At 52.2% G+C, this 25,089-nt stretch overlaps 34 non-coding genes across 34 annotated transcripts; all 34 read right to left on the reverse strand.

Moving 5' to 3' along the window:
- Positions 1-244: 244 nt before the first annotated feature.
- Trnah-gug (transfer RNA histidin (anticodon GUG)) lies at positions 245-316 on the reverse strand. The gene has a single exon. It is a non-coding gene; the product is annotated as a tRNA-His (tRNA).
- Positions 317-690: 374 nt separating this feature from the next.
- Positions 691-762, reverse strand: Trnae-cuc (transfer RNA glutamic acid (anticodon CUC)). Its single transcript has one exon. It is a non-coding gene; the product is annotated as a tRNA-Glu (tRNA).
- A 444-nt stretch (positions 763-1,206) lies between these two features.
- Trnal-uag (transfer RNA leucine (anticodon UAG)) lies at positions 1,207-1,288 on the reverse strand. The gene has a single exon. It is a non-coding gene; the product is annotated as a tRNA-Leu (tRNA).
- A 439-nt stretch (positions 1,289-1,727) lies between these two features.
- Positions 1,728-1,799, reverse strand: Trnah-gug (transfer RNA histidin (anticodon GUG)). Its single transcript has one exon. It is a non-coding gene; the product is annotated as a tRNA-His (tRNA).
- Positions 1,800-2,173: 374 nt separating this feature from the next.
- Trnae-cuc (transfer RNA glutamic acid (anticodon CUC)) lies at positions 2,174-2,245 on the reverse strand. Its single transcript has one exon. It is a non-coding gene; the product is annotated as a tRNA-Glu (tRNA).
- Positions 2,246-2,689: 444 nt separating this feature from the next.
- Positions 2,690-2,771, reverse strand: Trnal-uag (transfer RNA leucine (anticodon UAG)). Its single transcript has one exon. It is a non-coding gene; the product is annotated as a tRNA-Leu (tRNA).
- A 439-nt stretch (positions 2,772-3,210) lies between these two features.
- On the reverse strand, positions 3,211-3,282 carry Trnah-gug (transfer RNA histidin (anticodon GUG)). Its single transcript has one exon. It is a non-coding gene; the product is annotated as a tRNA-His (tRNA).
- A 374-nt stretch (positions 3,283-3,656) lies between these two features.
- Trnae-cuc (transfer RNA glutamic acid (anticodon CUC)) lies at positions 3,657-3,728 on the reverse strand. The gene has a single exon. It is a non-coding gene; the product is annotated as a tRNA-Glu (tRNA).
- Positions 3,729-4,172: 444 nt separating this feature from the next.
- Trnal-uag (transfer RNA leucine (anticodon UAG)) lies at positions 4,173-4,254 on the reverse strand. Its single transcript has one exon. It is a non-coding gene; the product is annotated as a tRNA-Leu (tRNA).
- Positions 4,255-4,693: 439 nt separating this feature from the next.
- On the reverse strand, positions 4,694-4,765 carry Trnah-gug (transfer RNA histidin (anticodon GUG)). The gene has a single exon. It is a non-coding gene; the product is annotated as a tRNA-His (tRNA).
- Positions 4,766-5,139: 374 nt separating this feature from the next.
- On the reverse strand, positions 5,140-5,211 carry Trnae-cuc (transfer RNA glutamic acid (anticodon CUC)). Its single transcript has one exon. It is a non-coding gene; the product is annotated as a tRNA-Glu (tRNA).
- A 444-nt stretch (positions 5,212-5,655) lies between these two features.
- Trnal-uag (transfer RNA leucine (anticodon UAG)) lies at positions 5,656-5,737 on the reverse strand. The gene has a single exon. It is a non-coding gene; the product is annotated as a tRNA-Leu (tRNA).
- A 439-nt stretch (positions 5,738-6,176) lies between these two features.
- On the reverse strand, positions 6,177-6,248 carry Trnah-gug (transfer RNA histidin (anticodon GUG)). The gene has a single exon. It is a non-coding gene; the product is annotated as a tRNA-His (tRNA).
- Positions 6,249-6,612: 364 nt separating this feature from the next.
- Positions 6,613-6,684, reverse strand: Trnae-cuc (transfer RNA glutamic acid (anticodon CUC)). Its single transcript has one exon. It is a non-coding gene; the product is annotated as a tRNA-Glu (tRNA).
- Positions 6,685-13,729: 7,045 nt separating this feature from the next.
- On the reverse strand, positions 13,730-13,801 carry Trnah-gug (transfer RNA histidin (anticodon GUG)). The gene has a single exon. It is a non-coding gene; the product is annotated as a tRNA-His (tRNA).
- Positions 13,802-14,175: 374 nt separating this feature from the next.
- On the reverse strand, positions 14,176-14,247 carry Trnae-cuc (transfer RNA glutamic acid (anticodon CUC)). The gene has a single exon. It is a non-coding gene; the product is annotated as a tRNA-Glu (tRNA).
- Positions 14,248-14,691: 444 nt separating this feature from the next.
- On the reverse strand, positions 14,692-14,773 carry Trnal-uag (transfer RNA leucine (anticodon UAG)). The gene has a single exon. It is a non-coding gene; the product is annotated as a tRNA-Leu (tRNA).
- Positions 14,774-15,212: 439 nt separating this feature from the next.
- Positions 15,213-15,284, reverse strand: Trnah-gug (transfer RNA histidin (anticodon GUG)). The gene has a single exon. It is a non-coding gene; the product is annotated as a tRNA-His (tRNA).
- A 364-nt stretch (positions 15,285-15,648) lies between these two features.
- On the reverse strand, positions 15,649-15,720 carry Trnae-cuc (transfer RNA glutamic acid (anticodon CUC)). The gene has a single exon. It is a non-coding gene; the product is annotated as a tRNA-Glu (tRNA).
- A 444-nt stretch (positions 15,721-16,164) lies between these two features.
- Trnal-uag (transfer RNA leucine (anticodon UAG)) lies at positions 16,165-16,246 on the reverse strand. The gene has a single exon. It is a non-coding gene; the product is annotated as a tRNA-Leu (tRNA).
- Positions 16,247-16,685: 439 nt separating this feature from the next.
- Positions 16,686-16,757, reverse strand: Trnah-gug (transfer RNA histidin (anticodon GUG)). The gene has a single exon. It is a non-coding gene; the product is annotated as a tRNA-His (tRNA).
- A 374-nt stretch (positions 16,758-17,131) lies between these two features.
- Positions 17,132-17,203, reverse strand: Trnae-cuc (transfer RNA glutamic acid (anticodon CUC)). Its single transcript has one exon. It is a non-coding gene; the product is annotated as a tRNA-Glu (tRNA).
- A 444-nt stretch (positions 17,204-17,647) lies between these two features.
- Trnal-uag (transfer RNA leucine (anticodon UAG)) lies at positions 17,648-17,729 on the reverse strand. Its single transcript has one exon. It is a non-coding gene; the product is annotated as a tRNA-Leu (tRNA).
- A 439-nt stretch (positions 17,730-18,168) lies between these two features.
- Positions 18,169-18,240, reverse strand: Trnah-gug (transfer RNA histidin (anticodon GUG)). The gene has a single exon. It is a non-coding gene; the product is annotated as a tRNA-His (tRNA).
- A 364-nt stretch (positions 18,241-18,604) lies between these two features.
- Positions 18,605-18,676, reverse strand: Trnae-cuc (transfer RNA glutamic acid (anticodon CUC)). The gene has a single exon. It is a non-coding gene; the product is annotated as a tRNA-Glu (tRNA).
- Positions 18,677-19,120: 444 nt separating this feature from the next.
- Trnal-uag (transfer RNA leucine (anticodon UAG)) lies at positions 19,121-19,202 on the reverse strand. The gene has a single exon. It is a non-coding gene; the product is annotated as a tRNA-Leu (tRNA).
- Positions 19,203-19,641: 439 nt separating this feature from the next.
- Positions 19,642-19,713, reverse strand: Trnah-gug (transfer RNA histidin (anticodon GUG)). The gene has a single exon. It is a non-coding gene; the product is annotated as a tRNA-His (tRNA).
- Positions 19,714-20,077: 364 nt separating this feature from the next.
- Trnae-cuc (transfer RNA glutamic acid (anticodon CUC)) lies at positions 20,078-20,149 on the reverse strand. The gene has a single exon. It is a non-coding gene; the product is annotated as a tRNA-Glu (tRNA).
- Positions 20,150-20,593: 444 nt separating this feature from the next.
- Trnal-uag (transfer RNA leucine (anticodon UAG)) lies at positions 20,594-20,675 on the reverse strand. Its single transcript has one exon. It is a non-coding gene; the product is annotated as a tRNA-Leu (tRNA).
- A 439-nt stretch (positions 20,676-21,114) lies between these two features.
- Trnah-gug (transfer RNA histidin (anticodon GUG)) lies at positions 21,115-21,186 on the reverse strand. Its single transcript has one exon. It is a non-coding gene; the product is annotated as a tRNA-His (tRNA).
- Positions 21,187-21,560: 374 nt separating this feature from the next.
- On the reverse strand, positions 21,561-21,632 carry Trnae-cuc (transfer RNA glutamic acid (anticodon CUC)). The gene has a single exon. It is a non-coding gene; the product is annotated as a tRNA-Glu (tRNA).
- Positions 21,633-22,076: 444 nt separating this feature from the next.
- Trnal-uag (transfer RNA leucine (anticodon UAG)) lies at positions 22,077-22,158 on the reverse strand. Its single transcript has one exon. It is a non-coding gene; the product is annotated as a tRNA-Leu (tRNA).
- A 439-nt stretch (positions 22,159-22,597) lies between these two features.
- Positions 22,598-22,669, reverse strand: Trnah-gug (transfer RNA histidin (anticodon GUG)). Its single transcript has one exon. It is a non-coding gene; the product is annotated as a tRNA-His (tRNA).
- Positions 22,670-23,033: 364 nt separating this feature from the next.
- Positions 23,034-23,105, reverse strand: Trnae-cuc (transfer RNA glutamic acid (anticodon CUC)). Its single transcript has one exon. It is a non-coding gene; the product is annotated as a tRNA-Glu (tRNA).
- Positions 23,106-25,089: the final 1,984 nt, after the last annotated feature.

Here is a 25,089-nt window from a genome sequence, read left to right on the forward strand (position 1 = left end):
GAGACAGCATCAAGAGACGTTTTCGTGCCGTGACCAGGTTTCGAACCTGGGCTTTCCGTAACCACTAAAGTATCGTAGCTGTACCTGTCAGGCGGAGCTAGAATGCTCCATGTAACAAACATATGTGAGCTCAAGTACAAACTGCGGCCTGCGGAACACGAGTGAAAAACCAAGAAAGCACTGTGATTTCGAGTACTCGTGCACTATCGTCAATGCAACGGCAGCAAGGAAAAACTTTCAAAATTGCCGTGACCAGGATTCGAACCTGGGTTATTGCGGCCACAACGCAATGTCCTAACCACTAGACGATCACGGCCACGGAGGCGCCCCCGAAAGCAGCTGGCTGGAATGCAAGTGTCGATACACAGCAAAGCCTAGGCCAAGGTGTACGCCACAGCAGTGGCAGACACGGTCTCCATCACATGCATACGAGCAGATGAACGTGCCTGCGCTGTCGGGACACTAACTACAGTGGTTAGCTGCATTCACCTCCGTGGCAATGTCTTGCAGTCCTCCAAGCCTCTTGACTACAGACATGTGACTCGATAACAAGTGGACAGACACAGCATCTCTCTCGCCGTCGGGTGTTGCCACGAATCATACTTAACGTGGCTTTCTGCACGCGTCAGCGTAGCGTCAGTCGAGACAAGTCGAGACAAGTCGCATAAGAGGAGCAACAAAAACGCGCATTTCTGGTACCGGGAATCGAACCCGGGACTCCTGGGTGAGAGCCAGGTATCCTAGCCACTAGACTACACCGGATTACAACGCCAGTGCTCCTCCAGCGAACGCAGCAACCACCCACGATTAACTGACGACAACTGTAAAAAATCCACTCTCGCACGCTATAGAGCGGCATGCTCTGGACGCATATCGTGGAGACGAACGCCAGCAGTGATGAGAGCAAAAGGCGCCTACAAATCCTGCCGTTGCACCACGTACTGTTCTACGACACTTCACGAAGCAGACGCTCACGCCTTGTTGTGCTGTTTCCTTTGCGGGCAATGAGTGCATGTGACTTCGATGCAGGAAACATTACACGTTTGGCAGCAGTGGGATTCGAACCCACGCCTCCGAAGAGACTTGTGCCTGAAACCAGCGCCTGAGACCGCTCGGCCACGCTACCTACGCAACACGCGCGTCACATGAGCTGCGTCCTACTCCACGAGAACACACAGCAACGGCACAAAAATGAGACGCCAAAATTGGCAACGGTGGGATTCGAACCCACGCCTCAGAAGAGACTGGTGCCTAAAACCAGCGCCTTAGACCGCTCGGCCACGTTACCCTTGCAAGAGCGGCGGCAAAACGTTTCCTTTGTACTACAAAGATCACTTCGAAATGGAAGTATCTTGGCAATCGCCGTGCCATGTATTTTCACTGCTCTCCCACTGGAAGCGTCTCTTTAGGCCACCCACAACAAGAAAATGCCGTGCCCGCCATATGGTAGCGACGCCACTTGTCTGTAGCTGTCGTAGTTAAGGAGACAGCATCAAGAGACGTTTTCGTGCCGTGACCAGGTTTCGAACCTGGGCTTTCCGTAACCACTAAAGTATCGTAGCTGTACCTGTCAGGCGGAGCTAGAATGCTCCATGTAACAAACATATGTGAGCTCAAGTACAAACTGCGGCCTGCGGAACACGAGTGAAAAACCAAGAAAGCACTGTGATTTCGAGTACTCGTGCACTATCGTCAATGCAACGGCAGCAAGGAAAAACTTTCAAAATTGCCGTGACCAGGATTCGAACCTGGGTTATTGCGGCCACAACGCAATGTCCTAACCACTAGACGATCACGGCCACGGAGGCGCCCCCGAAAGCAGCTGGCTGGAATGCAAGTGTCGATACACAGCAAAGCCTAGGCCAAGGTGTACGCCACAGCAGTGGCAGACACGGTCTCCATCACATGCATACGAGCAGATGAACGTGCCTGCGCTGTCGGGACACTAACTACAGTGGTTAGCTGCATTCACCTCCGTGGCAATGTCTTGCAGTCCTCCAAGCCTCTTGACTACAGACATGTGACTCGATAACAAGTGGACAGACACAGCATCTCTCTCGCCGTCGGGTGTTGCCACGAATCATACTTAACGTGGCTTTCTGCACGCGTCAGCGTAGCGTCAGTCGAGACAAGTCGAGACAAGTCGCATAAGAGGAGCAACAAAAACGCGCATTTCTGGTACCGGGAATCGAACCCGGGACTCCTGGGTGAGAGCCAGGTATCCTAGCCACTAGACTACACCGGATTACAACGCCAGTGCTCCTCCAGCGAACGCAGCAACCACCCACGATTAACTGACGACAACTGTAAAAAATCCACTCTCGCACGCTATAGAGCGGCATGCTCTGGACGCATATCGTGGAGACGAACGCCAGCAGTGATGAGAGCAAAAGGCGCCTACAAATCCTGCCGTTGCACCACGTACTGTTCTACGACACTTCACGAAGCAGACGCTCACGCCTTGTTGTGCTGTTTCCTTTGCGGGCAATGAGTGCATGTGACTTCGATGCAGGAAACATTACACGTTTGGCAGCAGTGGGATTCGAACCCACGCCTCCGAAGAGACTTGTGCCTGAAACCAGCGCCTGAGACCGCTCGGCCACGCTACCTACGCAACACGCGCGTCACATGAGCTGCGTCCTACTCCACGAGAACACACAGCAACGGCACAAAAATGAGACGCCAAAATTGGCAACGGTGGGATTCGAACCCACGCCTCAGAAGAGACTGGTGCCTAAAACCAGCGCCTTAGACCGCTCGGCCACGTTACCCTTGCAAGAGCGGCGGCAAAACGTTTCCTTTGTACTACAAAGATCACTTCGAAATGGAAGTATCTTGGCAATCGCCGTGCCATGTATTTTCACTGCTCTCCCACTGGAAGCGTCTCTTTAGGCCACCCACAACAAGAAAATGCCGTGCCCGCCATATGGTAGCGACGCCACTTGTCTGTAGCTGTCGTAGTTAAGGAGACAGCATCAAGAGACGTTTTCGTGCCGTGACCAGGTTTCGAACCTGGGCTTTCCGTAACCACTAAAGTATCGTAGCTGTACCTGTCAGGCGGAGCTAGAATGCTCCATGTAACAAACATATGTGAGCTCAAGTACAAACTGCGGCCTGCGGAACACGAGTGAAAAACCAAGAAAGCACTGTGATTTCGAGTACTCGTGCACTATCGTCAATGCAACGGCAGCAAGGAAAAACTTTCAAAATTGCCGTGACCAGGATTCGAACCTGGGTTATTGCGGCCACAACGCAATGTCCTAACCACTAGACGATCACGGCCACGGAGGCGCCCCCGAAAGCAGCTGGCTGGAATGCAAGTGTCGATACACAGCAAAGCCTAGGCCAAGGTGTACGCCACAGCAGTGGCAGACACGGTCTCCATCACATGCATACGAGCAGATGAACGTGCCTGCGCTGTCGGGACACTAACTACAGTGGTTAGCTGCATTCACCTCCGTGGCAATGTCTTGCAGTCCTCCAAGCCTCTTGACTACAGACATGTGACTCGATAACAAGTGGACAGACACAGCATCTCTCTCGCCGTCGGGTGTTGCCACGAATCATACTTAACGTGGCTTTCTGCACGCGTCAGCGTAGCGTCAGTCGAGCAAAGTCGAGACAAGTCGCATAAGAGGAGCAACAAAAACGCGCATTTCCGGTACCGGGAATCGAACCCGGGCCTCCTGGGTGAGAGCCAGGTATCCTAGCCACTAGACTACACCGGATTACAACGCCAGTGCTCCTCCAGCGAACGCAGCAACCACCCACGATTAACTGACGACAACTGTAAAAAATCCACTCTCGCACGCTATAGAGCGGCATGCTCTGGACGCATATCGTGGAGACGAACGCCAGCAGTGATGAGAGCAAAAGGCGCCTACAAATCCTGCCGTTGCACCACGTACTGTTCTACGACACTTCACGAAGCAGACGCTCACGCCTTGTTGTGCTGTTTCCTTTGCGGGCAATGAGTGCATGTGACTTCGATGCAGGAAACATTACACGTTTGGCAGCAGTGGGATTCGAACCCACGCCTCCGAAGAGACTTGTGCCTGAAACCAGCGCCTGAGACCGCTCGGCCACGCTACCTACGCAACACGCGCGTCACATGAGCTGCGTCCTACTCCACGAGAACACACAGCAACGGCACAAAAATGAGACGCCAAAATTGGCAACGGTGGGATTCGAACCCACGCCTCAGAAGAGACTGGTGCCTAAAACCAGCGCCTTAGACCGCTCGGCCACGTTACCCTTGCAAGAGCGGCGGCAAAACGTTCCCTTTGTACTACAAAGATCACTTCGAAATGGAAGTATCTTGGCAATCGCCGTGCCATGTATTTTCACTGCTCTCCCACTGGAAGCGTCTCTTTAGGCCACCCACAACAAGAAAATGCCGTGCCCGCCATATGGTAGCGACGCCACTTGTCTGTAGCTGTCGTAGTTAAGGAGACAGCATCAAGAGACGTTTTCGTGCCGTGACCAGGTTTCGAACCTGGGCTTTCCGTAACCACTAAAGTATCGTAGCTGTACCTGTCAGGCGGAGCTAGAATGCTCCATGTAACAAACATATGTGAGCTCAAGTACAAACTGCGGCCTGCGGAACACGAGTGAAAAACCAAGAAAGCACTGTGATTTCGAGTACTCGTGCACTATCGTCAATGCAACGGCAGCAAGGAAAAACTTTCAAAATTGCCGTGACCAGGATTCGAACCTGGGTTATTGCGGCCACAACGCAATGTCCTAACCACTAGACGATCACGGCCACGGAGGCGCCCCCGAAAGCAGCTGGCTGGAATGCAAGTGTCGATACACAGCAAAGCCTAGGCCAAGGTGTACGCCACAGCAGTGGCAGACACGGTCTCCATCACATGCATACGAGCAGATGAACGTGCCTGCGCTGTCGGGACACTAACTACAGTGGTTAGCTGCATTCACCTCCGTGGCAATGTCTTGCAGTCCTCCAAGCCTCTTGACTACAGACATGTGACTCGATAACAAGTGGACAGACACAGCATCTCTCTCGCCGTCGGGTGTTGCCACGAATCATACTTAACGTGGCTTTCTGCACGCGTCAGCGTAGCGTCAGTCGAGCAAAGTCGAGACAAGTCGCATAAGAGGAGCAACAAAAACGCGCATTTCCGGTACCGGGAATCGAACCCGGGCCTCCTGGGTGAGAGCCAGGTATCCTAGCCACTAGACTACACCGGATTACAACGCCAGTGCTCCTCCAGCGAACGCAGCAACCACCCACGATTAACTGACGACAACTGTAAAAAATCCACTCTCGCACGCTATAGAGCGGCATGCTCTGGACGCATATCGTGGAGACGAACGCCAGCAGTGATGAGAGCAAAAGGCGCCTACAAATCCTGCCGTTGCACCACGTACTGTTCTACGACACTTCACGAAGCAGACGCTCACGCCTTGTTGTGCTGTTTCCTTTGCGGGCAATGAGTGCATGTGACTTCGATGCAGGAAACATTACACGTTTGGCAGCAGTGGGATTCGAACCCACGCCTCCGAAGAGACTTGTGCCTGAAACCAGCGCCTGAGACCGCTCGGCCACGCTACCTACGCAACACGCGCGTCACATGAGCTGCGTCCTACTCCACGAGAACACACAGCAACGGCACAAAAATGAGACGCCAAAATTGGCAACGGTGGGATTCGAACCCACGCCTCAGAAGAGACTGGTGCCTAAAACCAGCGCCTTAGACCGCTCGGCCACGTTACCCTTGCAAGAGCGGCGGCAAAACGTTTCCTTTGTACTACAAAGATCACTTCGAAATGGAAGTATCTTGGCAATCGCCGTGCCATGTATTTTCACTGCTCTCCCACTGGAAGCGTCTCTTTAGGCCACCCACAACAAGAAAATGCCGTGCCCGCCATATGGTAGCGACGCCACTTGTCTGTAGCTGTCGTAGTTAAGGAGACAGCATCAAGAGACGTTTTCGTGCCGTGACCAGGTTTCGAACCTGGGCTTTCCGTAACCACTAAAGTATCGTAGCTGTACCTGTCAGGCGGAGCTAGAATGCTCCATGTAACAAACATATGTGAGCTCAAGTACAAACTGCGGCCTGCGGAACACGAGTGAAAAACCAAGAAAGCACTGTGATTTCGAGTACTCGTGCACTATCGTCAATGCAACGGCAGCAAGGAAAAACTTTCAAAATTGCCGTGACCAGGATTCGAACCTGGGTTATTGCGGCCACAACGCAATGTCCTAACCACTAGACGATCACGGCCACGGAGGCGCCCCCGAAAGCAGCTGGCTGGAATGCAAGTGTCGATACACAGCAAAGCCTAGGCCAAGGTGTACGCCACAGCAGTGGCAGACACGGTCTCCATCACATGCATACGAGCAGATGAACGTGCCTGCGCTGTCGGGACACTAACTACAGTGGTTAGCTGCATTCACCTCCGTGGCAATGTCTTGCAGTCCTCCAAGCCTCTTGACTACAGACATGTGACTCGATAACAAGTGGACAGACACAGCATCTCTCTCGCCGTCGGGTGTTGCCACGAATCATACTTAACGTGGCTTTCTGCACGCGTCAGCGTAGCGTCAGTCGAGACAAGTCGCATAAGAGGAGCAACAAAAACGCGCATTTCCGGTACCGGGAATCGAACCCGGGACTCCTGGGTGAGAGCCAGGTATCCTAGCCACTAGACTACACCGGATTACAACGCCAGTGCTCCTCCAGCGAACGCAGCAACCACCCACGATTAACTGACGACAACTGTAAAAAATCCACTCTCGCACGCTATAGAGCGGCATGCTCTGGACGCATATCGTGGAGACGAACGCCAGCAGTGATGAGAGCAAAAGGCGCCTACAAATCCTGCCGTTGCACCACGTACTGTTCTACGACACTTCACGAAGCAGACGCTCACGCCTTGTTGTGCTGTTTCCTTTGCGGGCAATGAGTGCATGTGACTTCGATGCAGGAAACATTACACGTTTGGCAGCAGTGGGATTCGAACCCACGCCTCCGAAGAGACTTGTGCCTGAAACCAGCGCCTGAGACCGCTCGGCCACGCTACCTACGCAACACGCGCGTCACATGAGCTGCGACCTACTCCACGAGAACACACAGCAACGGCACAAAAATGAGACGCCAAAATTGGCAACTTTTTTTTTTTTTTTTTTTTTTACTTTTTTTTTTTTTTTTTTTTTTTTTATTTTTATTTTCGGGCCTCCCAACTCCCCTTATAGCCCGGCCTTGCGCTCTCCAAATACGCCTTCTTCGGCGAGCTTCTTTAGCTATAAAATGAAACGGTGCTTCTTGCAAACAGAAAAGACGAATTGTCGCACTGTCCATGCAGTTGAAAATCGTAAACTTCTCGGTATGATTCCTCGAACGTCGACTTCCTGTGAAAGACGTTAATGTTCAAGTTGAAGTTATGGAATCGGAGATACTGAATTTCCGCGAGGAATGTTTCTTGTAGCTGTTCACCGCTAGCGAAGCATCGAAGGAAAACCAAAAACCTCTTGAAGTGAAAGTACATGCCTATAATGACAGCGAATCAGTCGCATTGCGCCTACACTCCATAAAATAAAGATATAATAATAGCGCATCATGCGCTGTTCACCTAAACTCAATTAAAAGCAAGAATAAAATTTGGAAAAAAGAAGAAAAAAGCAAATACTGCCTGAGTTAGTCCTCTCAGTCATAGGGAAGGAACACCATTCACACGTCCCATGATATGATGTTCAAAAAGCTTCGTGGCGGCCATTAAAATAAGTAATGAAAAAAGTCATAAAAAATAAAAAGAGCGACACATGTCAAAGGAATGAGTAGACTCCTGAACGTGCCGAACTGTCTGTCCGACAAGTCGAAGGAAAACACAAGTCTCTCCGACGGGTTAAAATAAAGTAAAAATTCTCCTTTCTTGAAAACCAAAACAAGCTCGTGCGCCACGCATCCGTGATGGGACGCCGATGTCGTAGGAACCAGACGATGAAAATAAGGAATAAAAACAGAAAGAAATCACTGCATGACAGCTAAACACAAACACACACGAACACAGGAGAAAACTGTATTAAACTTTTCGTCGTAATTTCCACGTTGCAGTCCTGCACAAGCGTAAGCATCGTACTTATTCAATTATTCACTCTTCCTGTAGTATTCAATTTGCATTAACTATGTTTCCGGAGCCGGAGACAATTCCAAATACAGAAGGAAATAAAGGTCGCAGCAGTGAAGTGTGGATTACAACAGTTTGTCGTGGGCAAATGCGAGTGCAATTTGCAGAAAATTGGCAAATAGTTTGTGATAGTCTTTCCTGGTTTTAGTGAGGTCATGTTGCGTGGACAAATAAACCAGATAGGCATAGTCGTCCGTCAGTCGCAAGTGCAGGATGGCGAACACAGTGTGAGCCACGATCCATGCAGTGGCGGCACGCTTCGTATGCGGATATTGTTTGAAGTCCGGGATCAAAGCCGTGTCCGCAGAAAAACTGGCAACGCTGGTCCGATTGATAAGTGCGAGCATCCTGGCGGCAATGTTCCAAGTCGACTGTGACCTCAGGCACACGAAACGATGTTCTAAGGTGTCGTCCTGTCGACAGTCTTCACACAAGCTCGATGGAGATAAGTGGATGCGGCTCAGCTTTTCGTTGGTGGGGAGGATTCTGTTAACCACTTGGTACCAAAAGCTGCTGACTTCCGCTGACAGGAAGGGAGCGTGAACGTGAGCCCACGCCGTCCTCCACGCAGATCGCGGGTAGCGCGCCTCCATCTTATTGCCGACTGGCCGTCCGCGTAGTCCCTGGTAAACACCTTTCACAGTTCGTGTACGATGGTCGAGGATGTCAGCGGCGAGATAACTTTTCTGAATGAAATATTCACGAACATGACGCAGCTGAAACGGTATTGTAGTCGGGTCGAGAGGTGCTTCTTCAGATAGAGGACGATGAATAGCGAACAGAACAGCTGTTGGACCCGACGGATCCTGTTCTATGGTGACGCTCGTCCGATGAAGGAGCAACGCAGCGGCTTTCATAGCAAAATGAATGAGGCCGAGTCCACCCTGTTCGCGCGGCAAAGTACATGTGTCGTAAGACACCTTGAAAATATGTCCCCGCCACAATAGCCAATAGACTGCCTGTGTTATAGCTCTGCCCAAATTCTTAGGTACCTGAAATAACTGAGCGAGATACCAGGCCTTACTGAGCAAGAAAACATTGATTAAACGCACCCGCTGTGTTAATGCTAGGGTGCGAGTAGCAGACAGGCTAGCCATAGCTCTTATGCCGTTTAAGACAATACGCCAGTTGTAGGACGCAGTCTGTAACAGATTGGCTTGAAAGCGAACACCCAAAATTTTGTGTTCCTGTTTCACTGTAAACCATGGGCGTTTGAAGCCCCGTGTCGCCGCATAAATAGGCAGAAAAACCGTCTTACGGGTATTGATGCTCGCACCGGATGCTCGTTCATACTGGGTGAGAACCGCGCGTATTTTATCGAAGTCGGTAGCTGAGGACACCAAGAGGCCAAGGTCGTCAGCATACGCGCGACAAACGTGCTTCTCATCCCCAATACGGATTCCCCTACAAACACTGTGCAAATTTCGCAACAAAGGATCTAAGGAAATTGCGTAAAGCGCCATGGACAGAGGGCACCCTTGTTTGACTGAACAGCAGAGCGGAACAGGTTCCGACAACAAGCCATTGATGCTAATCCGTGAGGTGGAATTTTTGAAAAGGTTAAAAATCATAGTTATATACTTTACACCGAAACCAAATTTCTGTAGCACTCGCCGGAGATATAAGTGGCTAACTCTGTCAAAAGCCATTGCAAAATCGATGGATAAAATGCCAAAAGGAATCCTATTCGTCGAAGCATAGGCAATGGCATCTCGGTATGTCGACACAGCACCATAGAGAGTGCGTTTCGGCACTGCACAGTATTGATAGGGACTAATCAGTTTTTTCATGACCAGCTTCAAGCGAGAGGAGACACATTTGGTAAAGAGTTTATAGTCACCATTAAGAAGGGTGATCGGTCTCAGATTGCACAGTTTCCTGGTGACTGGAACCTTTGGAGCCAAGACCACAATGCCTTCCAGGAAGGACGCGGGGACATCCACGCCATTTAATATTTCATTAAAAACATCAGTCAGGGCCGAGCCAAACAAGTGCCAAAAATGTATATAAAATTCCGGTGGCAACCCATCAGCGCCCGGTGATTTATTCTGGGAACAGAGGGTTAAGACATCACGCACTTCCTCCACGGTAAAGTTTTCTGTGAGGCGACGGCGATCCGCTACGGATAAGACGTATGGAACGTCGTGGAGAAGCTCGGAAATCGCGACAGCATCCGTGTATTTCGCACTGAAAAGTTCGACGAAGTGACGGTGGGCCTCGGCAAGAATTGCCGCCTGGCGATGAAGCCGCGCACCGTCAGCTGATTCCAGCTCTGTGACGTAACGTCGCCTGGCGCGCCGGCGTTCGCGCAGCTGATGAAATACGGAAGGCGCTTCATCAGCAAGCGGCCCGGGAGCCCGGCTCCGTACGACAGATCCGCGCAACGATTCCCTTTTCAAGTCCAGAAGACGGTGTTTTATACGCCGAATCGTCGCCATCCGAAGTGCGGGATTATTTGTGTGCAGGTGGATGGCATCATTTAAACAGCTTTCGTAAAATGTTAATGTAGATCGCTCCCAATGAGCAACATCCTGACTGAACTCCAGGATGGTCTTGCGGAATGCCGGCTTAACAAATTCTACCCACCAAGACAAGGTGGAGGCATATAGACCGCGATATTCCAGCACCCTCTGCCACACACGCACGATAACCGGCGCAAAATGTGGGTGTGAGAGATGTCGCACATTAAACTTCCATAATCGACTTGCGCGGGGTTTAATTGCCAATAGAGAATGAAAGCGGCAGACATACGCACAATGATCGGAAAAAATCACGGGGTGAACAGAGGATTCCGTAATACAGTGCTGTTTATCACGAGAAACATAAATTCTATCGAGCCGACTCCTTCCCGTGGGGTAAAAGAAAGTAAATCCCACGTCCCGCGGGTGTAAATAACACCACGAGTCAATTAAATTCATCTCCGTAACGAGCGTCTGTAATTCTAGGCACTTATACGGCCGTGGCTCCTGATCTCTATCTTCCAGCACGCAGTTAAAATCACCGCCCATGACTACAGGCAGGTGGGGGCCCCGTAAAAGGTGACAAATGTCACTACTGTAAAACACACGGCGATGCGGCTGCCCGTCGGCTCCAGAAGGGGCGTACACGTTAATATATCGGACGTTGTTGATCGTGCAAGCCACACCACGACCATTAGGAATGGTAGCAACATTACTATAGTCAAGATCAACACGAATTAAAATAGCAGTACCACAATTACACTCGATATCAAAGTTCAAGAGAACTTGATAGCCCGGAATTGAGTGTAGTAGATCTATCACAACCTCCTGCAAAAACACTACGTCAGCAGCAATGTAGTTTAAAAACCCCACAAAACTAGCAAACTTCACCGGTGACTCCAATTTATTAAGATTAATAGTAGCTACGACAGATGGAGGGCGTGCTACCATAGACTACAGGGAAAAACAAATAACACAAATTAGACGGCAGGAGCGGACTCACCCTCCTCCTCCATATCGTCTGCCCAGTCACAACGTGCAGACGGTGCAACCGAAGTAGGCGGTTCTTGTGTGGGAGGTGCAGACGCGGAATCCTGCGAAGAGGGGCGCGTGCGCCGCTGGGGAGTATCTTCAGCCTTACGCTTAACCGAATGTTGGGCCGGGTTCGTTGCCTGAGACGTCGTAGTGTCCATTACGAGATTTACATCAGAGCAGTGCAACATTTCCTTTAACTGTCGTACAACCTCTTCCCGCCTGTCTTCCGACACACTTGTAGTAGGCGCTGGCTGACTGCTCGCCACAGGACGTTGTTGACGACGTCCGGTAGCAACCGACGGCCGAGATTCGACTACGGGGCGGGGCAAGGGCTTGTGCGTCGGCTTTTGCACAGATTTTTGCTTTTGTTTCGACTTCGGACGTGGAACCTGCTTCCACTCCGGAGACGGGCTGCGTTCCCCGCGAGAAGAGGAACGTTTTTCTAAAATACGTGAACTACTGGCACTGCGGAAGCGTTCAGCATTTCCACGCCTCTCCGAAACACTTTCACGCCTTGGCTTTGGTTCCTGTGTGGCAGTAGCCCCGTCCGGAACACCTTGAGGTACGGATTGAGATGGTGACGGATCCACAACAGCAACAGGGGGGGTAGCCACCTGCACGGGTTCTGATGCGGTCCGCACCGGAACTTCAGGCAAGGCCGGAGGCGGAATCGATACAGTAGCTGCGGGAACTGACTGAGAAGGTACGGACATGTCTTGATCAGAAACAGTACCGGTTGCAGGGGCATCGGTATCCATCGCGACCGCAGCATCTAACGGTGTTTCCGTGTCCGCGGAACGTGCGGGTGAACGCGGAACACCTAACAAGACGGCAGCGTACGACTCGTCGTCATCTTGCCCACGGGGCGGCAACTGCACAGGGCGCCTACGCCGAGGACAATTTTGCCGAAAATGGTCTGTGGCATTACAATAGGAGCAGGTCTGGGGCTGACCACTATACGAAATAAAAGCCCGGTGGCCGGCCATAACCAAAAACGAAGGAACGTGCTTCCTCACAATCATTTTGACACTACGGATACCGTTCTCAACTTGATAGATGTAAGCGGACGACCACTTTTCTTTCGTAATCGACAAAACTGTGCCATAAGGCATAAGGCTACGAGCTATTGTCTCATTCCGAGTTTCAAACGGAAGATTGAATACTCGAACATTTCGGATACCAAAACCAGCATTCGACAGAGTCACATTGCTAATTGTTCCATCAGAGTGTTTGAACTTTCGTACACCACCGTTTTCACTAACGAGGGCATCACACAGTTCCGGACATTTCAATTTTACAAACAAAGAGTTCAGGAACGCGTCCAATTGCAAGCCTAGCACATCACTTTCAGGAATTTGCAAGTCATTTTTCATCCACGAATGAATTTCGAAAGCAGACGGTCGGGTTACGTTTCTGTCGAATTCGCATTGGATATTATTTTCGCGGTCTTCAGAATCCATCTTAACTTACAGTTCAGCTGACTACAGCAGCGAAGAAACAGTCACCGCGATGAACCACCGCCGACCGCGAAGCACACGTAAACACCGCCCGACACGCCGGAGCGAGCGCGCGATGTGTTCGGGCCCACGACTCCGAAGAGACTGGTGCCTAAAACCAGCGCCTTAGACCGCTCGGCCACGTTACCCTTGCAAGAGCGGCGGCAAAACGTTCCCTTTGTACTACAAAGATCACTTCGAAATGGAAGTATCTTGGCAATCGCCGTGCCATGTATTTTCACTGCTCTCCCACTGGAAGCGTCTCTTTAGGCCACCCACAACAAGAAAATGCCGTGCCCGCCATATGGTAGCGACGCCACTTGTCTGTAGCTGTCGTAGTTAAGGAGACAGCATCAAGAGACGTTTTCGTGCCGTGACCAGGTTTCGAACCTGGGCTTTCCGTAACCACTAAAGTATCGTAGCTGTACCTGTCAGGCGGAGCTAGAATGCTCCATGTAACAAACATATGTGAGCTCAAGTACAAACTGCGGCCTGCGGAACACGAGTGAAAAACCAAGAAAGCACTGTGATTTCGAGTACTCGTGCACTATCGTCAATGCAACGGCAGCAAGGAAAAACTTTCAAAATTGCCGTGACCAGGATTCGAACCTGGGTTATTGCGGCCACAACGCAATGTCCTAACCACTAGACGATCACGGCCACGGAGGCGCCCCCGAAAGCAGCTGGCTGGAATGCAAGTGTCGATACACAGCAAAGCCTAGGCCAAGGTGTACGCCACAGCAGTGGCAGACACGGTCTCCATCACATGCATACGAGCAGATGAACGTGCCTGCGCTGTCGGGACACTAACTACAGTGGTTAGCTGCATTCACCTCCGTGGCAATGTCTTGCAGTCCTCCAAGCCTCTTGACTACAGACATGTGACTCGATAACAAGTGGACAGACACAGCATCTCTCTCGCCGTCGGGTGTTGCCACGAATCATACTTAACGTGGCTTTCTGCACGCGTCAGCGTAGCGTCAGTCGAGCAAAGTCGAGACAAGTCGCATAAGAGGAGCAACAAAAACGCGCATTTCCGGTACCGGGAATCGAACCCGGGCCTCCTGGGTGAGAGCCAGGTATCCTAGCCACTAGACTACACCGGATTACAACGCCAGTGCTCCTCCAGCGAACGCAGCAACCACCCACGATTAACTGACGACAACTGTAAAAAATCCACTCTCGCACGCTATAGAGCGGCATGCTCTGGACGCATATCGTGGAGACGAACGCCAGCAGTGATGAGAGCAAAAGGCGCCTACAAATCCTGCCGTTGCACCACGTACTGTTCTACGACACTTCACGAAGCAGACGCTCACGCCTTGTTGTGCTGTTTCCTTTGCGGGCAATGAGTGCATGTGACTTCGATGCAGGAAACATTACACGTTTGGCAGCAGTGGGATTCGAACCCACGCCTCCGAAGAGACTTGTGCCTGAAACCAGCGCCTGAGACCGCTCGGCCACGCTACCTACGCAACACGCGCGTCACATGAGCTGCGTCCTACTCCACGAGAACACACAGCAACGGCACAAAAATGAGACGCCAAAATTGGCAACGGTGGGATTCGAACCCACGCCTCAGAAGAGACTGGTGCCTAAAACCAGCGCCTTAGACCGCTCGGCCACGTTACCCTTGCAAGAGCGGCGGCAAAACGTTTCCTTTGTACTACAAAGATCACTTCGAAATGGAAGTATCTTGGCAATCGCCGTGCCATGTATTTTCACTGCTCTCCCACTGGAAGCGTCTCTTTAGGCCACCCACAACAAGAAAATGCCGTGCCCGCCATATGGTAGCGACGCCACTTGTCTGTAGCTGTCGTAGTTAAGGAGACAGCATCAAGAGACGTTTTCGTGCCGTGACCAGGTTTCGAACCTGGGCTTTCCGTAACCACTAAAGTATCGTAGCTGTACCTGTCAGGCGGAGCTAGAATGCTCCATGTAACAAACATATGTGAGCTCAAGTACAAACTGCGGCCTGCGGAACACGAGTGAAAAACCAAGAAAGCACTGTGATTTCGAGTACTCGTGCACTATCGTCAATGCAACGGCAGCAAGGAAAAACTTTCAAAATTGCCGTGACCAGGATTCGAACCTGGGTTATTGCGGCCACAACGCAATGTCCTAACCACTAGACGATCACGGCCACGGAGGCGCCCCCGAAAGCAGCTGGCTGGAATGCAAGTGTCGATACACAGCAAAGCCTAGGCCAAGGTGTACGCCACAGCAGTGGCAGACACGGTCTCCATCACATGCATACGAGCAGATGAACGTGCCTGCGCTGTCGGGACACTAACTACAGTGGTTAGCTGCATTCACCTCCGTGGCAATGTCTTGCAGTCCTCCAAGCCTCTTGACTACAGACATGTGACTCGATAACAAGTGGACAGACACAGCATCTCTCTCGCCGTCGGGTGTTGCCACGAATCATACTTAACGTGGCTTTCTGCACGCGTCAGCGTAGCGTCAGTCGAGACAAGTCGCATAAGAGGAGCAACAAAAACGCGCATTTCCGGTACCGGGAATCGAACCCGGGACTCCTGGGTGAGAGCCAGGTATCCTAGCCACTAGACTACACCGGATTACAACGCCAGTGCTCCTCCAGCGAACGCAGCAACCACCCACGATTAACTGACGACAACTGTAAAAAATCCACTCTCGCACGCTATAGAGCGGCATGCTCTGGACGCATATCGTGGAGACGAACGCCAGCAGTGATGAGAGCAAAAGGCGCCTACAAATCCTGCCGTTGCACCACGTACTGTTCTACGACACTTCACGAAGCAGACGCTCACGCCTTGTTGTGCTGTTTCCTTTGCGGGCAATGAGTGCATGTGACTTCGATGCAGGAAACATTACACGTTTGGCAGCAGTGGGATTCGAACCCACGCCTCCGAAGAGACTTGTGCCTGAAACCAGCGCCTGAGACCGCTCGGCCACGCTACCTACGCAACACGCGCGTCACATGAGCTGCGACCTACTCCACGAGAACACACAGCAACGGCACAAAAATGAGACGCCAAAATTGGCAACGGTGGGATTCGAACCCACGCCTCAGAAGAGACTGGTGCCTAAAACCAGCGCCTTAGACCGCTCGGCCACGTTACCCTTGCAAGAGCGGCGGCAAAACGTTCCCTTTGTACTACAAAGATCACTTCGAAATGGAAGTATCTTGGCAATCGCCGTGCCATGTATTTTCACTGCTCTCCCACTGGAAGCGTCTCTTTAGGCCACCCACAACAAGAAAATGCCGTGCCCGCCATATGGTAGCGACGCCACTTGTCTGTAGCTGTCGTAGTTAAGGAGACAGCATCAAGAGACGTTTTCGTGCCGTGACCAGGTTTCGAACCTGGGCTTTCCGTAACCACTAAAGTATCGTAGCTGTACCTGTCAGGCAGAGCTAGAATGCTCCATGTAACAAACATATGTGAGCTCAAGTACAAACTGCGGCCTGCGGAACACGAGTGAAAAACCAAGAAAGCACTGTGATTTCGAGTACTCGTGCACTATCGTCAATGCAACGGCAGCAAGGAAAAACTTTCAAAATTGCCGTGACCAGGATTCGAACCTGGGTTATTGCGGCCACAACGCAATGTCCTAACCACTAGACGATCACGGCCACGGAGGCGCCCCCGAAAGCAGCTGGCTGGAATGCAAGTGTCGATACACAGCAAAGCCTAGGCCAAGGTGTACGCCACAGCAGTGGCAGACACGGTCTCCATCACATGCATACGAGCAGATGAACGTGCCTGCGCTGTCGGGACACTAACTACAGTGGTTAGCTGCATTCACCTCCGTGGCAATGTCTTGCAGTCCTCCAAGCCTCTTGACTACAGACATGTGACTCGATAACAAGTGGACAGACACAGCATCTCTCTCGCCGTCGGGTGTTGCCACGAATCATACTTAACGTGGCTTTCTGCACGCGTCAGCGTAGCGTCAGTCGAGCAAAGTCGAGACAAGTCGCATAAGAGGAGCAACAAAAACGCGCATTTCCGGTACCGGGAATCGAACCCGGGCCTCCTGGGTGAGAGCCAGGTATCCTAGCCACTAGACTACACCGGATTACAACGCCAGTGCTCCTCCAGCGAACGCAGCAACCACCCACGATTAACTGACGACAACTGTAAAAAATCCACTCTCGCACGCTATAGAGCGGCATGCTCTGGACGCATATCGTGGAGACGAACGCCAGCAGTGATGAGAGCAAAAGGCGCCTACAAATCCTGCCGTTGCACCACGTACTGTTCTACGACACTTCACGAAGCAGACGCTCACGCCTTGTTGTGCTGTTTCCTTTGCGGGCAATGAGTGCATGTGACTTCGATGCAGGAAACATTACACGTTTGGCAGCAGTGGGATTCGAACCCACGCCTCCGAAGAGACTTGTGCCTGAAACCAGCGCCTGAGACCGCTCGGCCACGCTACCTACGCAACACGCGCGTCACATGAGCTGCGTCCTACTCCACGAGAACACACAGCAACGGCACAAAAATGAGACGCCAAAATTGGCAACGGTGGGATTCGAACCCACGCCTCAGAAGAGACTGGTGCCTAAAACCAGCGCCTTAGACCGCTCGGCCACGTTACCCTTGCAAGAGCGGCGGCAAAACGTTTCCTTTGTACTACAAAGATCACTTCGAAATGGAAGTATCTTGGCAATCGCCGTGCCATGTATTTTCACTGCTCTCCCACTGGAAGCGTCTCTTTAGGCCACCCACAACAAGAAAATGCCGTGCCCGCCATATGGTAGCGACGCCACTTGTCTGTAGCTGTCGTAGTTAAGGAGACAGCATCAAGAGACGTTTTCGTGCCGTGACCAGGTTTCGAACCTGGGCTTTCCGTAACCACTAAAGTATCGTAGCTGTACCTGTCAGGCGGAGCTAGAATGCTCCATGTAACAAACATATGTGAGCTCAAGTACAAACTGCGGCCTGCGGAACACGAGTGAAAAACCAAGAAAGCACTGTGATTTCGAGTACTCGTGCACTATCGTCAATGCAACGGCAGCAAGGAAAAACTTTCAAAATTGCCGTGACCAGGATTCGAACCTGGGTTATTGCGGCCACAACGCAATGTCCTAACCACTAGACGATCACGGCCACGGAGGCGCCCCCGAAAGCAGCTGGCTGGAATGCAAGTGTCGATACACAGCAAAGCCTAGGCCAAGGTGTACGCCACAGCAGTGGCAGACACGGTCTCCATCACATGCATACGAGCAGATGAACGTGCCTGCGCTGTCGGGACACTAACTACAGTGGTTAGCTGCATTCACCTCCGTGGCAATGTCTTGCAGTCCTCCAAGCCTCTTGACTACAGACATGTGACTCGATAACAAGTGGACAGACACAGCATCTCTCTCGCCGTCGGGTGTTGCCACGAATCATACTTAACGTGGCTTTCTGCACGCGTCAGCGTAGCGTCAGTCGAGACAAGTCGCATAAGAGGAGCAACAAAAACGCGCATTTCCGGTACCGGGAATCGAACCCGGGACTCCTGGGTGAGAGCCAGGTATCCTAGCCACTAGACTACACCGGATTACAACGCCAGTGCTCCTCCAGCGAACGCAGCAACCACCCACGATTAACTGACGACAACTGTAAAAAATCCACTCTCGCACGCTATAGAGCGGCATGCTCTGGACGCATATCGTGGAGACGAACGCCAGCAGTGATGAGAGCAAAAGGCGCCTACAAATCCTGCCGTTGCACCACGTACTGTTCTACGACACTTCACGAAGCAGACGCTCACGCCTTGTTGTGCTGTTTCCTTTGCGGGCAATGAGTGCATGTGACTTCGATGCAGGAAACATTACACGTTTGGCAGCAGTGGGATTCGAACCCACGCCTCCGAAGAGACTTGTGCCTGAAACCAGCGCCTGAGACCGCTCGGCCACGCTACCTACGCAACACGCGCGTCACATGAGCTGCGACCTACTCCACGAGAACACACAGCAACGGCACAAAAATGAGACGCCAAAATTGGCAACGGTGGGATTCGAACCCACGCCTCAGAAGAGACTGGTGCCTAAAACCAGCGCCTTAGACCGCTCGGCCACGTTACCCTTGCAAGAGCGGCGGCAAAACGTTCCCTTTGTACTACAAAGATCACTTCGAAATGGAAGTATCTTGGCAATCGCCGTGCCATGTATTTTCACTGCTCTCCCACTGGAAGCGTCTCTTTAGGCCACCCACAACAAGAAAATGCCGTGCCCGCCATATGGTAGCGACGCCACTTGTCTGTAGCTGTCGTAGTTAAGGAGACAGCATCAAGAGACGTTTTCGTGCCGTGACCAGGTTTCGAACCTGGGCTTTCCGTAACCACTAAAGTATCGTAGCTGTACCTGTCAGGCGGAGCTAGAATGCTCCATGTAACAAACATATGTGAGCTCAAGTACAAACTGCGGCCTGCGGAACACGAGTGAAAAACCAAGAAAGCACTGTGATTTCGAGTACTCGTGCACTATCGTCAATGCAACGGCAGCAAGGAAAAACTTTCAAAATTGCCGTGACCAGGATTCGAACCTGGGTTATTGCGGCCACAACGCAATGTCCTAACCACTAGACGATCACGGCCACGGAGGCGCCCCCGAAAGCAGCTGGCTGGAATGCAAGTGTCGATACACAGCAAAGCCTAGGCCAAGGTGTACGCCACAGCAGTGGCAGACACGGTCTCCATCACATGCATACGAGCAGATGAACGTGCCTGCGCTGTCGGGACACTAACTACAGTGGTTAGCTGCATTCACCTCCGTGGCAATGTCTTGCAGTCCTCCAAGCCTCTTGACTACAGACATGTGACTCGATAACAAGTGGACAGACACAGCATCTCTCTCGCCGTCGGGTGTTGCCACGAATCATACTTAACGTGGCTTTCTGCACGCGTCAGCGTAGCGTCAGTCGAGACAAGTCGCATAAGAGGAGCAACAAAAACGCGCATTTCCGGTACCGGGAATCGAACCCGGGACTCCTGGGTGAGAGCCAGGTATCCTAGCCACTAGACTACACCGGATTACAACGCCAGTGCTCCTCCAGCGAACGCAGCAACCACCCACGATTAACTGACGACAACTGTAAAAAATCCACTCTCGCACGCTATAGAGCGGCATGCTCTGGACGCATATCGTGGAGACGAACGCCAGCAGTGATGAGAGCAAAAGGCGCCTACAAATCCTGCCGTTGCACCACGTACTGTTCTACGACACTTCACGAAGCAGACGCTCACGCCTTGTTGTGCTGTTTCCTTTGCGGGCAATGAGTGCATGTGACTTCGATGCAGGAAACATTACACGTTTGGCAGCAGTGGGATTCGAACCCACGCCTCCGAAGAGACTTGTGCCTGAAACCAGCGCCTGAGACCGCTCGGCCACGCTACCTACGCAACACGCGCGTCACATGAGCTGCGACCTACTCCACGAGAACACACAGCAACGGCACAAAAATGAGACGCCAAAATTGGCAACGGTGGGATTCGAACCCACGCCTCAGAAGAGACTGGTGCCTAAAACCAGCGCCTTAGACCGCTCGGCCACGTTACCCTTGCAAGAGCGGCGGCAAAACGTTCCCTTTGTACTACAAAGATCACTTCGAAATGGAAGTATCTTGGCAATCGCCGTGCCATGTATTTTCACTGCTCTCCCACTGGAAGCGTCTCTTTAGGCCACCCACAACAAGAAAATGCCGTGCCCGCCATATGGTAGCGACGCCACTTGTCTGTAGCTGTCGTAGTTAAGGAGACAGCATCAAGAGACGTTTTCGTGCCGTGACCAGGTTTCGAACCTGGGCTTTCCGTAACCACTAAAGTATCGTAGCTGTACCTGTCAGGCAGAGCTAGAATGCTCCATGTAACAAACATATGTGAGCTCAAGTACAAACTGCGGCCTGCGGAACACGAGTGAAAAACCAAGAAAGCACTGTGATTTCGAGTACTCGTGCACTATCGTCAATGCAACGGCAGCAAGGAAAAACTTTCAAAATTGCCGTGACCAGGATTCGAACCTGGGTTATTGCGGCCACAACGCAATGTCCTAACCACTAGACGATCACGGCCACGGAGGCGCCCCCGAAAGCAGCTGGCTGGAATGCAAGTGTCGATACACAGCAAAGCCTAGGCCAAGGTGTACGCCACAGCAGTGGCAGACACGGTCTCCATCACATGCATACGAGCAGATGAACGTGCCTGCGCTGTCGGGACACTAACTACAGTGGTTAGCTGCATTCACCTCCGTGGCAATGTCTTGCAGTCCTCCAAGCCTCTTGACTACAGACATGTGACTCGATAACAAGTGGACAGACACAGCATCTCTCTCGCCGTCGGGTGTTGCCACGAATCATACTTAACGTGGCTTTCTGCACGCGTCAGCGTAGCGTCAGTCGAGCAAAGTCGAGACAAGTCGCATAAGAGGAGCAACAAAAACGCGCATTTCCGGTACCGGGAATCGAACCCGGGCCTCCTGGGTGAGAGCCAGGTATCCTAGCCACTAGACTACACCGGATTACAACGCCAGTGCTCCTCCAGCGAACGCAGCAACCACCCACGATTAACTGACGACAACTGTAAAAAATCCACTCTCGCACGCTATAGAGCGGCATGCTCTGGACGCATATCGTGGAGACGAACGCCAGCAGTGATGAGAGCAAAAGGCGCCTACAAATCCTGCCGTTGCACCACGTACTGTTCTACGACACTTCACGAAGCAGACGCTCACGCCTTGTTGTGCTGTTTCCTTTGCGGGCAATGAGTGCATGTGACTTCGATGCAGGAAACATTACACGTTTGGCAGCAGTGGGATTCGAACCCACGCCTCCGAAGAGACTTGTGCCTGAAACCAGCGCCTGAGACCGCTCGGCCACGCTACCTACGCAACACGCGCGTCACATGAGCTGCGTCCTACTCCACGAGAACACACAGCAACGGCACAAAAATGAGACGCCAAAATTGGCAACGGTGGGATTCGAACCCACGCCTCAGAAGAGACTGGTGCCTAAAACCAGCGCCTTAGACCGCTCGGCCACGTTACCCTTGCAAGAGCGGCGGCAAAACGTTTCCTTTGTACTACAAAGATCACTTCGAAATGGAAGTATCTTGGCAATCGCCGTGCCATGTATTTTCACTGCTCTCCCACTGGAAGCGTCTCTTTAGGCCACCCACAACAAGAAAATGCCGTGCCCGCCATATGGTAGCGACGCCACTTGTCTGTAGCTGTCGTAGTTAAGGAGACAGCATCAAGAGACGTTTTCGTGCCGTGACCAGGTTTCGAACCTGGGCTTTCCGTAACCACTAAAGTATCGTAGCTGTACCTGTCAGGCGGAGCTAGAATGCTCCATGTAACAAACATATGTGAGCTCAAGTACAAACTGCGGCCTGCGGAACACGAGTGAAAAACCAAGAAAGCACTGTGATTTCGAGTACTCGTGCACTATCGTCAATGCAACGGCAGCAAGGAAAAACTTTCAAAATTGCCGTGACCAGGATTCGAACCTGGGTTATTGCGGCCACAACGCAATGTCCTAACCACTAGACGATCACGGCCACGGAGGCGCCCCCGAAAGCAGCTGGCTGGAATGCAAGTGTCGATACACAGCAAAGCCTAGGCCAAGGTGTACGCCACAGCAGTGGCAGACACGGTCTCCATCACATGCATACGAGCAGATGAACGTGCCTGCGCTGTCGGGACACTAACTACAGTGGTTAGCTGCATTCACCTCCGTGGCAATGTCTTGCAGTCCTCCAAGCCTCTTGACTACAGACATGTGACTCGATAACAAGTGGACAGACACAGCATCTCTCTCGCCGTCGGGTGTTGCCACGAATCATACTTAACGTGGCTTTCTGCACGCGTCAGCGTAGCGTCAGTCGAGACAAGTCGCATAAGAGGAGCAACAAAAACGCGCATTTCCGGTACCGGGAATCGAACCCGGGACTCCTGGGTGAGAGCCAGGTATCCTAGCCACTAGACTACACCGGATTACAACGCCAGTGCTCCTCCAGCGAACGCAGCAACCACCCACGATTAACTGACGACAACTGTAAAAAATCCACTCTCGCACGCTATAGAGCGGCATGCTCTGGACGCATATCGTGGAGACGAACGCCAGCAGTGATGAGAGCAAAAGGCGCCTACAAATCCTGCCGTTGCACCACGTACTGTTCTACGACACTTCACGAAGCAGACGCTCACGCCTTGTTGTGCTGTTTCCTTTGCGGGCAATGAGTGCATGTGACTTCGATGCAGGAAACATTACACGTTTGGCAGCAGTGGGTTGGTTGGTTGGTTTGGGGGATTAAAGGGACCAGACTGCTATGGTCATCGGTCCCTTTTTCCAAAGACAAAGAACACCCACAGAGAAGAAAAACGAGGAACAAAAGAGATCACAGACGATACAGGACAAGAGAAACTGAGACAAAGACAAGACAAAACGAACTAAAAGCACACAGAGGGTGACGGTGGTTGGCTGACCAGAGAAATAAAAAAGGAAAAGCCAACCACTAGAAACACATTAAAAAATCAGTTTAAAACCGGAGGCCAAAGGCCAGAATCAACACAAAACAATAAGATAAAAATAGAAACACTCAGAGTAAAGAATAAAAACCCCCTGCCCGAATAAAACGTAAAACTAAGTCAGCCATAGCCGGGTCATCTGTTAAAAGGGCAGGGAGCGAGTCAGGCAGTGCGAACGACTGCCTGAGCGCAGCTAAAAACGGACACTCCAATAAAACATGAACCACGGATAAAACGGAGCCGCAGCGACATAGAGGCGCATCCTCACGGCGCAATAAGTGGCCGTGGGTAAGCCGAGTGTGCCCAATGCGCAGCCGGCAGAGGACAACAGACTCCTTGCGAGAAACCCGCAAGGAGGAGCGCCACACACCGGTAGCCCCCTTGATGGCCCGAAGTTTGTTGCGTGAAGGCAGGGCGCGCCATTCGGTGTCCCAAAGGTCCAGAATTTTGCGGCGTAGGAACGCCCGCAAATCGGTCTCCGGGAGGCCAACGTCCAGAGGTGGTGCACTAGTCGCCTCTTTCGCCAGCCGGTCAACATTCTCGTTGCCGGGGATCCCAACATGGCCTGGGGTCCACACGAAGACCGCAGAGCGGCCGCAACGCGCAAGAGTATGCAGGGACTCATGGATAGCCATCACCAGACGGGAACGAGGAAAACACTGGTCGAGTGCTCGTAAACTGCTCAGGGAATCGCTACAGATAACGAACGACTCACCTGAGCAGGAGCGGATATACTCTAGGGCTCGAAAGATGGCGACCAGCTCAGCAGTGTAAACGCTGCAGCCAGCCGGCAAAGAACGTTGTTCGGAATGGTTCCCTAGAGTGAGCGCATACCCGACTCGACCAGCAACCATCGAGCCGTCGGTGTAAACAATACCAGAGCCCTGATACGTGGCCAGGATGGAATAAAAGCGGCGGCGGAAGGCCTCTGGAGGGACTGAGTCCTTCGAGCCCTGTGCCAAGTCGAGCCGAAGGCAAGGGCGAGGAACGCACCACGGGGGTGTACGCAGAAGTGCCCGGAAAGGAGGTGGAACAGGGACAAGCCCAAGCCCGGAGAGAAGCTCCTTGACGCGTATGGCGATCGGACAACCCGACCGGGGCCGACGTTCCGGCAGACGGACGACTGACTGCGGGAACAGGAGACGATAGTTAGGATGCCCGGGCGAGCTTAGAACATGGGCAGCATAAGCGGCCAGCAAACGTTGGCGCCGGAACCGCAGTGGAGGGACACCTGCCTCCACGAGTAAGCTGTCCACAGGGCTGGTGCGGAAAGCACCAGTGGCAAGGCGTATCCCGCTGTGGAGGATTGGGTCCAGCACCCGCAACGCAGACGGGGATGCGGAGCCATATGCCAGGCACCCATAAACCAGACGGGACTGGATTAACGCCTGGTAGAGCCGTAACAGGGTAGAGCGGTCGGCTCCCCAGCGGGTGTGGCTCAAGCATCTCA

The sequence above is a fragment of the Schistocerca cancellata genome, unplaced genomic scaffold (genome assembly GCF_023864275.1).
Source record: "Schistocerca cancellata isolate TAMUIC-IGC-003103 unplaced genomic scaffold, iqSchCanc2.1 HiC_scaffold_434, whole genome shotgun sequence".
Classification (NCBI taxonomy): domain Eukaryota; kingdom Metazoa; phylum Arthropoda; class Insecta; order Orthoptera; family Acrididae; genus Schistocerca; species Schistocerca cancellata.